Source organism: Ochotona curzoniae, unplaced genomic scaffold, assembly GCF_017591425.1.
Source record: "Ochotona curzoniae isolate NIBS_2020 unplaced genomic scaffold, NIBS_Ocur_1.0 contig_4692, whole genome shotgun sequence".
NCBI classification, from domain to species: domain Eukaryota; kingdom Metazoa; phylum Chordata; class Mammalia; order Lagomorpha; family Ochotonidae; genus Ochotona; species Ochotona curzoniae.
Window position 1 is genome coordinate 2,276,485 of NW_024466361.1, and position 14,101 is coordinate 2,290,585.

General features: G+C 41.2%; 1 protein-coding gene across 1 annotated transcript in view; it reads left to right on the forward strand.

The window, feature by feature from the left end:
• Positions 1-14,101, forward strand: part of EXOC4 (exocyst complex component 4) — an 817,909-nt gene that overhangs the window by 772,365 nt on the left and 31,443 nt on the right. The window lies entirely within an intron of this gene.

Sequence of the window (14,101 nt, forward strand, 5' to 3'; positions counted from 1 at the left end):
GCCACAGCTGTGTGCAGTAGGCACCTGACACCCTCTGCACCCAGCCCAGGCACCAGCTGTGCTTGTGCACCTGGCTGCCTTCAGCAAACCCTCCACCACAAGCTGGCAACCCTGGAGCTTAGGGAACCCGGGTCATCATTGTCACCGAGATCAGGAACACATCTGAACAGTTCCACTCTGCTCAGCACCTGGGAAACTGATTCTATTCAGTCTAAGAAAAGTGAGGCTCCAGGACAGTAACTCAGCCAAACTCCCCAGACATGGAGCAGTGAAAAGCTACAGCCCCTCAGAAGATAGTTGGAACAACACTACAGCCTCTAGTAGTTCTGGTTGGCTGGCACTGATAATCAGGGCTTTGACTGGCAGGGAGGAGAAACTTTGAGTCTCCCAGACAGCTGCTCCAAGAACCTTGGGATACTTTTGTGTCTGTTTCCCCACAATCTTCCTTCATGAAGGTCTAGCTCACTCCAACTTGCTCTTTCTGCCCCATCACCCTTTGGTCTGTCCCCGGATCGTGCAAGGCTGGAAACTACAACTGCCCAGTGTGACTCAGACCTCTCTAAACTCTCGACTCTGGTGATTTTCCAGTTAGTGTCATCTTTAAGTGTCCTCCTCCAGAAAAATTCATACAGAACAAGCTGGTCCAGATACTTTTCCATTTGACTTTTGTACAAACTGTTGTTCTGGGGAAATCTGGTACTTTGTCCATAAGTAATACCATCTGCATTTCAGTGTCAAGCTAACTTGCTGTGTGTAAATCAGCACCTGGCTCACTGCCCTTCCTCCCTGAGGTCTCTGCTCTCAGGGAACTGTCCATACGCAGACAGGAATCTCTAGTGAAAATGAGACAGCTTGAAGGAAGATGGTGTAGACAAAAGGGTCCTCTCTTAGGGATGGGGACTTGTTATCCGAGGCTTGGCTGGTGTTTCCATAAAAATTGAATGTGAAGGTCAACTGCTTCTCTCAAACCAGAGTATTCTGACTTGGCCGTGCAGAACTGAAAAGTCATATCTGTGAAATGTGTGTAGCAGTAATATATCGGGTTGACAATTTACTTTCTAAAATGTCCTTATGTGCACTTCAAAATTTTCCTAAAAAAAAAAAAAAACACCAAAATCAAAACAAAACAAACAAACCCCACAGAAATCGTCAATGGAATCTTTTTGAGAAACACACCAGCAAATGGAATCTTAAAGTACTCTGAAACAGGAATCTCTTACCAAGGGAAATACTTCACAAGGCAATAATTTAGAAGAAACACACCCACACTGTAGGTATAAGGCTGTGTCTGAGGGGTGCTAATGTCCTACAGAGATACAACACTCCATACCACAAGGTAGGTCCTTCCTCAGATTTTATGCCTTCAGCACTTTATTGATCCTGTCCATCCCACGCTATATATATGCGACTACGTGTGTTCATGGTTCCTTATAAATACAATAAAACTATAAATGTGCAACAGTAGCCAGATATAAGATATCATCACTAAAAATAAGCCCACATGAACACAGAGGAAAATATATTTGAATCATTACTAAAGTGAATATAGAAAACAAAATGTAATGTTTATGATATGATGATAAGAAAAACAATACATCACATTTGGGGGAAAAATGCCAAAGGAAAAGAGAAGTGCTTAATATGCATAGTTTACAATTAAAAGACAACCTTCTTTCATTCTCCCAACTCCCTTGGGATAAAACTTAAGATCTGTAGGCTGGCTTTCAAAGCCCTTAAAAGCTGTTACAACTCCCAGTCTGCCAAAGCTGTAAAATTGCTTACATTTATCCCTTTTCGTCTACAGGTTCTGTCTGTTGATAAACAACCAACCATAGAGCAAATGGTGTCTATACTGAAAGTGTAGACTTTTGGTTGTCATTATCTCCTAAACAATACAGTGTAATGCCTGCTTCCAAAGATTTATGTTGAATGAAATATTGTAAGTGATGTAGTTTTGATCTGAAATATAGAGTGGGATGTGTTCAGACTCTATGATAACCCCATGCCTTGTTACAGAGAGAACTTTAGCATCTGTACATTTGAGTGTCATCAGGGGATCCAGGAACCAAACCCCATTGGATACCAAAGAATAATGGTGTGATTGTGGTCTAAGAGCTTGATTATACCCAACAAAGCAGCCAAGCCAACAAGCAGACTGTATGCCTCATGTCCAGCACAGATTGGTGGAGATGTGGCTGGCATTAGCTTCTACCCCACTTGATCACCCAGGACCCTGACTGTAGAGATATTAGCCCATTGTCCCACTACTACCCCAATCCCAGTCTTCAGGGTTTGCCCCAGGAAAGAAAAGGAGCACTGGAGAGTTTCAGAAAACCAATCCATTAATCAGGCCTAAGGGGTCACTCATCAGCACTTCTATCTTCTTGTGGTAGTTATGGCTCTGTCTTGCTATAGTGGGATGGTAGCTTGTCATTTTCAGAGATGAACAGGATTCCCAAAGCTCCAGAAGTCTCATTCACATGACAGATGATGACTACAGAACCCTGATTCTGTTTCAGGTACCATATAAAAGCACATTATTTACTTTATGACAATGCTGTGACCATTAGCACCCAGACACTTAACTGCTGCCAGTGGCTTTCTGATTTTTGTACCATGAGTCATAGTATAAGCTGTGTACCTTACAATACAACAAACCTAAGAGTGCAAATAGCAATTATAAGAGAAAACACTTCTCATCCCTGTCATCTGCAATGCTTGCTAGTTTTTTGTGTTCCAGCTTCTCCCCCTTTTAGGACTAAGTTGCAATTCTTCAGTCTTGATCCCAGGATAAGTGAATTCATAGTCATTTATGTGATTATGGTGTTATCTGCAGTTTGAAAAACATTGTCCTTCATTCACTCCACGATCTTGCCACTATCCCTCACCCAGGTGTCAGAAAAAACACCCCACCTCCACACAAGGGATGTGGTGACAGCTCTAAGAGACTACCATGGGGCAAGCATTCCTATCAAGTCCCTCTTCCTGCCTCTGTCTATCCCATCAGAATTTTGGAGTGAGAAAACTTTGATTAGTCCTTAAAAGAGAGAAGTAAGACTTGGGAGTGGCTAGAAGAGAGAGAAAGCATAAGAGGTTATAGGAAGAAGACATGGAACTTAGCTTCTGTCATGGGATAAGCTGCACTCTGCAAATACAGGAAACTGGTCTCTGGGAGTCTTGCTTTAGTGTCTGTGTTTACCCCTGACAGGCAACTAGAAAACCTCACCAAGGTAACTGCCAATATTAACTTTTCTGGTAGAGACTAGAGAACACCCTGAAGAGAAGATGAGCCCAAAGTTTTGTTACTGTGAGCAAAGCTGTAGGAAGTGCTTGTCGCTAATCATACCTGCTCTTTCCCCAGCAACTCAGCCACAGGGCTTGCCGTAGCTGGGAGATGGGGTCTCAGAAATGACTAGCCATGCTCCTTCTTTCAGCTCCCTGTTTCCTGGTTCCAAGTGATCACATTGGAGACTCAATTATATATAGGCATCTTTGACTAAGTGTGTCTTTCATCTTGATGGTTCGCTATCCTTGTAAAGACTTTCTCTAACATGTTGCCTATTGCTCTTAGGTAGCATGACATGTGGTACATGTGAACTTCATATGCTCACTCTCATACCTCCTTTGTCATAAACTGAGTCTCAACCTGTGGCAGCTTTAAAATTTAACAGCATGATCTGAAAAAGAAGAGAAGGATAGACTGTCTAGAATCTTGAGTTCAAAGACTACTGATTCCAAAAATCAAAGTCAAGCTCTGCACACAATGGTCTGTGAGTTGAGGAAAGTCCCAGAGCAAGGTTGAGGCCTGTGGGCAAAGGTCCACAGCTGAGCAATGGTCCAAGGCTACATGACTGTGTGGTTTAGGATATCCTTGAGGCAACCACATACTGACTTCTGTGCTTGGGTCACGTTGTTGCTTCCCGATCCTCAAACATTGACTGGCTAACATCAATATGGGATAGAGCTATCAACATTTGTGTCGCATCAAATTCTGTAATTTGACTCAAGCATTTCAGTAAAAGGTTGAGACAGCGAGCCTTCTAGTCAACCTCCTTCCTCAGAGAAGGGAGCTTCTCTCTGACTGCCTGCTGTTGCAGACTTTGTCTTTTGTCTGTCTCATTTCTTATTTTCTTAATTTAATGTCACCCCCTCTCCAACCCTGGTCATGCTACCTTGGGCTGTGATACAATGTCCAGCTCTGCATCCTGACCAGGGAGAACAAGGTTAACCACAAATGCTGCTCAGCCTAGGGATGACACCACAGACACTTGTATTGCCAAGTGTTGCTGACTAGCCTTCCTGTCTGCCAAGAGAGACTCACAATCCTTTTGCTTTGTCTTATCACCAGCTCCCTTCCCTGAAGAGTTGAGAGGACAATGCCTGGGGCTGGGGGAAGGACTACTTACTCCAGAGGAGGCCTCACATTTCATTACAAATTTTGAATGCTCTGCGAAACTTTTGAATGAAGTCTTGTCTATTGTGAGAATCATCAGTTTCATAAGAATCTGGGCTTTGAATTGTTGTTTTCCAAGGAGTCTTTGTTAGGAAATGAGACAGACTCCCAAGGAACTCCTGACTAAGCGGAGACCATTTGGAAACACAGAGGTGAACTTGAGGCACTTTATGTCGCTAGCTCTCTTTAAGGATTTGTTTTTCTGAAAGTCAGAGTTGCAGAGAGAATGAAAGAGAGAGAGAGAGAGAGAGAGAGATCTATTGATTTTACAAGTGCATTAATAGGGTGCTAGATAGGACCTGGAGTCATTCAAATGCTCAGGACTGGGCCTGATTTAACTCTGGTGTGGGAAGAACCATGACTTGTAGCTTTTCCAAAGCCAAGGCTAGGTAGGATGTTGCTTTTAAAGAAGTAGAAATGAGTTGTAGGTATATGAAATAGCAGCTAACTCACCACTTGGGACTCTTATATACCACATCCAAGTGCCTGCTTTGAGCCCTGGCTATTCTGCTTCTGATCCAGCTTCCTGCTAAAGCACACTAGATGATGGCTCCCGATCACTCACAGGGGAGACTGGAGTGAAGTTCTGGTTCCTGCTTTGGACTGCTGGAGTGAACATGCATTGGGAAGATCTTCCTTCCAAATGAAATGAACAAAAATAAATAAAAATTAAAGTTAATCTTGTTAAATAAAAACATTAGCAGAAATGAAAGCCAGTGTTGCAAAACCTAGTTAATCTGTTTTGGTCTCTTGCAGCTGTTGTAGCCTAAGTATCATAACTCAGGTAGCCTGTACACAACACAAACGTTTGCTTGTGAGTTCTAGGAGCTAAGGATCCAAGATCAAGACTAGCAGATGTGGTGACTGGAAGGCCTTTCTTCCTACAGAAACCCCCTTCTTGCTGTGACCTCACCTGGCAGAAGGAGGGCAGGGCACTGGTTCCATTCATGAGACCAGTCACCTCGTAACAATTGTGTTCCCCATCATCACTGCCTTGGGGTGAGAATTTCAACTTGTGAATTCTAGAAAGACATAAGATTCAGTCAACTATTGTGTTCATTATAAAATCTCAACAAAAGTTACCTTGAAGGAATGCTTAGTATATTTATCTGCATCACAAGCTCACACACTCCAATCATGTTTCTTTATTTTAAGAGCTTACTTGAACATTTATCTCAAGTTCAGCAAAACCTCATAACGTATGTTCATAAACATGGGGATCTCTGAAAAACCGAGAGTAGAAGTTGTAGTCAACCTGGGAGGGGGCTATGAACATGTGTTGAGTTCAGAATTTCTGGCCCACATATGAGTTTCCAGAACAGAAACGTGTTTCTTCTCCTATGGGATTTTCAGAAAGAGGTCGGTTGCTGTGATGGCCTTGAGTATGAACTAGCAAGAAGAAACTATTTATCCGTATGTGGTCGCAGTTTTATATTTTGGCTTTGGCACACTATCTTGGGGACTTTGTGTTTGATAGTTGCAGGCTCCTGATAAGGAGATTCAAGGAGAGGAGCTTCATTAGCGTGTAGGAGGTATCAGGGATATTAAAAAAGAACATGGATGTGGACATCACTTGATAGAATTTGGGAGTGGGAAGTTCTTCTGTTTTTCTTTATCTAAAAACATTCACTTGGAACAATGTCCAAACAACTAATACTTTATTAGCTTAATAAGCATTTGAATTTTTACAGATGAAAGAAGCACAGCATTGCTGAATATTTTGCCAGACGCTGTACACTATCCTTTCAGGAAAACCTGCAAGAGAAGAGTAGCTGTTCTTTCTCTCTCTCTCTCTTTCTCTCTCTCTCTCATGAAGTCAGGATCAAAAAAAAAAAAAAAAACCCAAAACATTAGGCACCCTGAGTATACAGTTCTAAAGCTGCATTAGTCTCAACTCACTTTGTAAATGGCAAAGCTGAAGCTCAGAAGTGTTACTGGTTGCAGCCAGAAAGCAGCAGAACTGGAGTTCAGGTACGGGTCTCCATCAGCACCAGGCTCTGCCCAGTGTGCTGCCCCTAAACACATTCCTTCTCACCCACAGGAAGTTTTATACTTGAGTCATGACTTCCAGATAGAACAAAGCTGGCTGCCTAATGACAACTCAGGGACTTCACGAACTTAGATCTTGAACATCTGAATCTACAGAGTGAGACCCACATCATCATCTTTAACTGTACAGTTATGGATGGGCGCTCCAGAGGACATTATTAAAGAGAAGCAAAACTTGAGCATCCAGCCTTTGCTGGTAGTGGCCTTGACATTAAGGGGGCAGAAATCAGAGTCTTCTTCCACAGGCACCTAATCGCTTTTATGAAACATATATCAGACAATGTTTAGATTCCCAAAGTCTAGATGCTTGAACTAATTTTGTATCTTCTTTTTCTTCCCTGCCCCTGTCAGACATTTCCTGGATGAAACTGTTTCTTAATTCCACTTGGCAACATTTGTCCAGCTTGAGTACAATACTTCTGATAACAGATGCAACCTAGTGTAGAAGTGCAAAGGGCTGTGATACTGAAAATGCAAGTTAAGATTTCAGCTATATATTATACTAGCTAATATAAAATCAATACACGCTGGGGGAGGGTGGGGGGAATCCCAGTCCCTATGGAACTGTGTCACATAGTGCAATGTAATTAATAAAAAAAAACAGTATGCAATTCTAATATTAAGCACTTTAAGTTAAAAAATGGCAATTTTGTGTGGTGTCATCTGATAATGATTAGCACTCACATGACATATGTTATCTCCTGTGATTCTCACCAAGCCAGTTCCCATATTGGATGTCAGTGCTGCAAAGTGGAGGATTAGCCAATTGAGCTAATGTGCTGGTCCCTCTTGTTTTCCATCTTATTGAGAAATTAATATGGATTTAGAGAATTTGCTCAGTATAACCAAATTTGCCTGGTTCCAAAGTCTATACTCTTTTTAAAAAGATTTATTTATTTATTATTTATTTATTTATTTATTATTAGAAAGGCAGACATAGACAAGGAGAGACAGAGTGAAAAATCTACTGTCCATTGGTTCACTCCCCAACTGGCTGCAATGGCTTGAGCTGAGCAGATCTGAAGCCAGGAGACAGCAGCTTCTTCCAGGTCTTCCGTGTGGATGCAGGGTCCCAAGGCTTTGGGCCATCCTCCACTGCTTTCCTGGGCCACAAGCAGGAAACTGGATGGAACATGGAGCACCTGGAACATGAACCAGTGCCCATATGGAATCCTGGCACATGCAAGGTAAGGATTTAGCCACTAGGCTTTTGCCCTGGGCCCAAAGCCCAGCTCTTAAGGCCCCAGTTAAATAAGTTATTTAGCTATTGTTGGTATCAGATATCACCTCTTCTATGTACCCTATAGAAGAAACTCAGATTTTCCTTTTTTTAATCAGTTATGGACAGGTTTGTGATAATAAATGGAATAAAGGCTAAAGATAGACAAACTGGCAACTAACAGCAGTGCAATTCAAGGGTAAAATTCTGGATGGTATGAAACGCTAGTAGAGTATTATCACAAAAGTTATAACGGTTAATGTAAACATGTCATGGCTTTTGCACTCAAGGTTTATTAAATTATCTCTTAGTAAAAAGATTTGTTGGCCAAGTACTCCAGGATACAAATTGCTTTAGCTAACACAGACAAGTAATTGGTTCCTTTCTGGATTGTCACTTAGCTTGCTGCTCCATGCAGGTGCAGGCTTTATGTACATTAAAGCAATGGGGCCAAGGACAAAGATTCCCCTTATTCCTCGACTTTCCAGAGCAATGGGTACAACATGAGATGATGTTCCTCAACCTCAGTGTGAGAGGATCCCTGCTTTCTCTGAGATTCAAGGTGTGGGCTTCTAATGAAGACCTACCATATCGCCTTGCTCAGTTTAAGGCTCATTCTACCTTTGAGTTGTTGGCAGGTCAAAGGGGAATCCTTTTCTCAGTCCTGTGTCTGTCACAGTTGAGACAAATTAAAATGAAAAAATTATATATATATATATATATATATATATATAAAATACATCCTTCTCTCATTACACTCCTAGATCCACTTCCATGTCTGCTCAATGTGGTAGCTACACTAGTAGTACATATGTGATACACTTACTATTTGGGCAACCCAGGAGCTGTAGCTATCATGAGCACTAAGGATAAGAGCCCAAGGAAGCAGACAGGAGTTTCTAGAAGAAGATGGCCTCGCAGAGATGGGCTTCCCCTTATCTGATATGCCTTCCCAATCCTTTAGCTTTCTAGAAGGAAAGGGAGGAAGGCTCTCCAAATGTCTCAAACCATACAATGTAGAATCTGATTTCCTGGATTAATTTAGAACATCCATAGCAAATGTCTACAGATGGGAAGTAGATGTGCTTTATTAGGTGAAAAAGGAGTAATACTTAAAATATTTCTTTTGAAAATGAACTTCTATTTGTTTCCTGTCTGGAAACTGGAAGCAAGGAAAACCAATCTTCAGTATGGAGTTAATCTTTTGGAATTAAGCTTCATGGACATTACTTTTCTTTCACCTTTATTTTTGCATCCCCTCTCTTTCTAATGCAATAAGGAAGGTGCCATAGGGATAAAAATGTGGAATACTTTAGAAGTGTGCCAAGTGGCAAGCTTATGTAAAGTGAAATCAGACAAAGCAAGTCAAGTCAATGTAGTTCAACTAAGATATATTGCACTGGCATACTAGCTGCTACAGCCTCAGGACCTCATAACCTGTGTCACAGAATTAACCTTACGTGTTGGTCAGTTCCTAACAAAACACAATAGATTGACGCCTTGGACGGGATACGTTTGTTTCTCACGATTCTGAAGGCTGAAAGTTTAAGACTGGAAGCCAGTGTGGTCAGGTTTTGGTAATGGCTCTCTTCCTGATATGCAGATGGTTGCATTCACCTTGTGTCATCATCTCTTTTTGGAAAGGCAGAAAGCTAATCATGCCCGCCTCACCGTCATCTAAGTCTAGCTGCCTCCACGGCGAAATAATCCCTCAGGAGACCATGTGCTGAGGAAGTTCCAGAGTCTTAAGTTTCTATGCAACTTGTAAACTGTGGAACAAAACAAGCTTACCCAGTCAGAAACCACCAATTCATCTCTCTTTTGGGACTTTCCACTTTACCCCATCACACATTTACTTTGTCTTGCTTCTGTTAATGCATTTAATAAAGTCTCCCTTTGTCCTCCCTTGGTGGAGCCCTGAACTATTAGGGGCTGTTGCTGCTTCAATAAATTAAAAAAAAAAATTATGTGCCTAGTTTATCTTTTAATATCCCAAAGGCCCTGACTTCCAAACACCATCACTTTGGGGTTTACAGTTTAAAAAAAAAAGATTTATTTATTTGAAAGGTAGATTTACACTCTGCTTGTATCCTAGGAAAGCAGTGGAGGATGTCCCAAAGCCTTAGGGTTTCAGCTTTAATGTATTGTGGTGATCTGGTAGGGCAGGGGTGACAAGAATCCAGAGGCTAAGACCCAAACAGAATGGAAAGTTCGGAAAGGACATCTAAAAAAGGCCTTGGGGAAGGAGGGAGCAGAGTGTGACCAGAAAGGAGGTTTGCTTTTGAATGTCCAGAAAAGGAAATAACAAAGGTTTTCTGCTTGGTCAAACTTTAGTCTCTCAGTCTTCCCCTAAGCTCATCTGTCTTTCTCAGAGAAGAGTCCTGCTGAACTAGTTCAGCAAGATCCCCTTCTGTCTCTGACCCTTCTCAGTTTCTGCTCATCCTCATCCACAAAGCCCAGGAGATGTCTGATCCCCCTGGCCTATCTCCAACAAGAATGTTGTTGGGTCAGTTTAGCTGCAATCATCCTGTGACTGCTATTCTTTCAGTAATTTTCCATCCACTCTTTCTCATCCAATGCCTTGGCTGTAAGTTCTCACTCATGGGTGCTCTATTAGAGCCCAGTCTCTCTTCAACTCTGCAAGAATAATGCGTGGATCTCTGTGCCTACTGTGATTGATCTGATAAAGGTTTCTTTAATAAGTGTCTTATAGTAATTTGTTTTCTTTCTTCGACAGTGCTTTAACTTCAGCTTGTGAATGTGGACTCTTGTGGGAATTATTTCAGAAAATCAGAATGTTAGCATTGCTGAGTAGTGATTAAAGTAGTGTCAACAATATCGCCTTGTAGAAACAGACATTGGAATTTTCACTAAGTGAATGGCTGGTTCTGGTTTTTTCCTCAACACTGACTGATGAGAATGGACAGGTCATCCTTCTTTCTCTTTGTTAGAATGTCAGGGTTATTTCTTTGTTCATTCCTCTCAATGTTTTCTTAGTAGCTACTGATAATTTCTATAATGCTTGTCTCATTTAGTTATGCTGAGGGAGTCCAAAAAGAAGGATTTCCCCCCACCCCCGCTCAGACTAAAATTGTAAAATTTACTCAGAGAAACCTGGATCTGGTGGTGAGGGATACTAAATATTAGGACTCAGAGAGAAGGGAGAACTCTCAGGGACAGAATGAGCTATTTGGTTTGTTTCTCTCCCCTTCCTGGAGTCTCTATTCATTTATTGACTCTATTCATTTATGCATGTAAATGTGTATATTTTATTAATAACCTAAATTATCTATATGTTGCATGTATTCAACAAGGTTTGTAACAATGCTTATGGATGAACCATCTGTTCTCTATGGAAAATTGTGTGACTCTTTTCTCTTAATGAGAATCCCACCAAGAATGAAAGTCATCGATATTACACACTGGGCTATCTACATTAGTAGGCGCTTTGCTGCTTAACAAACTCCTTCAGGAAAAATAAGCCTAGGAAAATAAACATTATAGATAACTGTATAGCTCATTCTAGGAGTTACATAAAAGACATATTAATGATTCCATATAAAGCACTAAGTGGTATTTTCTGCTCTCAGTCTTTTAATTCTTGCCTTAAAACGTTTTTCTTGTTGAGTCTATTAATCTAAATCAATTGTGATGATTACCCAATTCAAAGCAAACTCTGACCCTCACACTCCCTTACCTTGAGATACATGCTTTAACTGTACTACAAAAATCTCAATAAATTTGTTATTTTTGCCTTTATCGCCTCTAAAATGCTGATGAGATGTCTCTGAGCCCTGGGAAGTAGTATTAATCGTCTTGGCAGAATGAGCAGATTGTTTGGAAAGTTATTTTGGGGACCAGTATTCTACAGAAGCCTCTCTCTCGCTCCCTCTCTCACTCTCTGTCCCTCTCCCTCTTTTCCCTTCCTCCCACCCTCTCTGCCTCAAAAGACTTATTGATGTATTTGAGACAAAGGGAGAAAGAGAGAGAAAGATCATCCATCTTACTAGTTTACTTCCCAAATTCCATTTTAACAGCTGGGGACAGAATCAAGGTTAGGAGCTGGGACCTCCATCTTGGCCTCTGCCATGGGCGGCAGAGATTCAAATACCCGGATCCTTGCCTGCTGTTGCCTATGGTGCAGTTTATCAGGAAGCCGGGTGGAAAGCTGAGGTGCGACCAGATGCCGGGCACCCTGACGTGGGATTTGTGTGTAGTACAACATCCTCAGGAGAAGCTTCTCTTACACTAGTCAGAATTTGAAGTCTTGGGTAGCAACACTGTTCTTATGAAATATTTTTGGATCTAATTGAAATTGTTGAATTGCAGCCTTACTTGGGAGTCTGGTTTTGGTAGTAAGGAAGGTTAGATGACTAGATAAGAAGGCAATGTGAGACAGATACAGAAACTTGCAAAGCAGTAAATCATTAGCAACAAATGAGGAAAACCAAAAAGAATGTAGGAAATCAGATTGTTTAGGAAAATGATGTGACAACTTCTGCAAAGTAATGTAATTGCTATAACCAATTACAAGTTGTGGACTAGGTCATAAATTTGGTCTGTTTTGAGATTAACCAAGATATTACAGCAGTGCTAAAAACCAGAGAAATGGATTTGTTTTATTACTTGCCCTGTGTGAAATAGTTCCAGAAAACAAATATTTTAAACATGTCAATTATAATAGTATTTGGTTGTTAAAGCTTTTTATTTTTTGTAAATTATCACAACATTTAATTTCAATCTACCAAAGATTTAATACTTAATGTGTCAGTGTATAAAAATATTACTCTGGGGCCCGGCGCGGTGGCGCAGTGGTTAAGGTCCTCGCCTTGCACCCGTCAGGATCCCATATGGGCGCCGGTTCTAATCCTGGCAGCCCCGCTTCCCATCCAGTGCTTGTGGCCTGGGAAAGCAGTCGAGGGCGGCCCAAAGCTTTGGGACCCTGCACCCACATGGGAGACCTGGAAGAGGCTCCTGGCTTCGGATCGGCATAGCATCGACTGTTGCGCTCACTTGGGGAGTGAATCATTGGACGGAAGATCTTCCTCTCTGTCTCTCCTCTCTGTATATCTGCCTTTCCAATAAAAATTAAAAAATAAATCTTTTAAAAAAATATATTACTCTGGTTGTCTCACAAATATGATGTAAAAGCATTAGTGCTGTGAAATCATACAAGAGTTGAAAACAGTTCAAGTTGGACTCCTTAATTCTAACTTAACTTGCATTTGTTTCCAACATACCGGTAACATAATCATACTAAAGTTAGTGCGGAGCTGAGAAAAAAAGTGTGCTACTTATAAATTGAAAACACACGTTACTTATAGATTTATGAACTGAAGAGTTAGCTTGTAGACAACTTAAAATTTAAATTTCCTTACAGATATACCAACTCTGACATGATCCATTTATGGCATTTTCACAGCAATTTCCTAACAAATGAATCATTTAAATTTATAATAGTCAAAGATAAAATGTTATCAATAGTACTGAACTTCTAGCTGAAGGGTAATACATTTTAAAAAATTAAGAGGTATAATAGGCAGAGTTATAGAGAGAAGGAGAGAAGCAGTGTGAGAGATCTGCCATCTGCTGGTTCACTCCCCTAAAGGCCGTAATGCTGATCAGGAGCCAGGAGCCTCTTGAAGATTTCTCATGGGAGTACCAGGGCCTAAGGACTTGAGCCATCCTCTGATGTTTTCCCAGGAATAAGCTGGAAGCTGGATAGGAAGTGGAACAGCTGGGACATGAACTGATGCCTATTTGGGGCACTGGCAACACAGGCGGAGGCCTACTGTACCATACCATAGCACTGGCCCTGGTAATACAATTTGATTTTAACCCAAACATAGGATCATCTTGTTGGATTCTGATGAATTTCCACATGTATGCACTTTTGTTCAATGTGGAATCCTCTCAGCATTGCTGTGAAAAGGGTGAGCATGGCTTATCCACATAATCCTTTTAGTTCGACAGACTGCATTAATGTGACTAGATGACAGAGGGTTACAGCGTCTGGGATCTGTGAAGTGCCTTCAGGGGGATTCATGATGCTAAAACTATTTTTGTAACAGCACTACCACAGCATTTCCCTTTCATGCTCTGGTTTGCTCACCAGCGTGTATTGGGGCGTTTGCAGAGGCTGTAAGGCCTGTGAGAGAGCTGCAGCTGAGTGCAGGTGGCAATGCCTTTGTGGAGCTTCATCTGGTAGGTTTTATAAAAACACAAGGCTGCTGTGTTCTCACTGCTGTTCTCACTGAATTTCTGCTTTGGAAACGGATCTTTTTTTCTTGCCTTATTATATGACATAGACCATATGTAATGGGTTTATTACTTGTAAGTGAATTCATACATAAGCTTTATTTTTTTTAATTTCTCAGTTT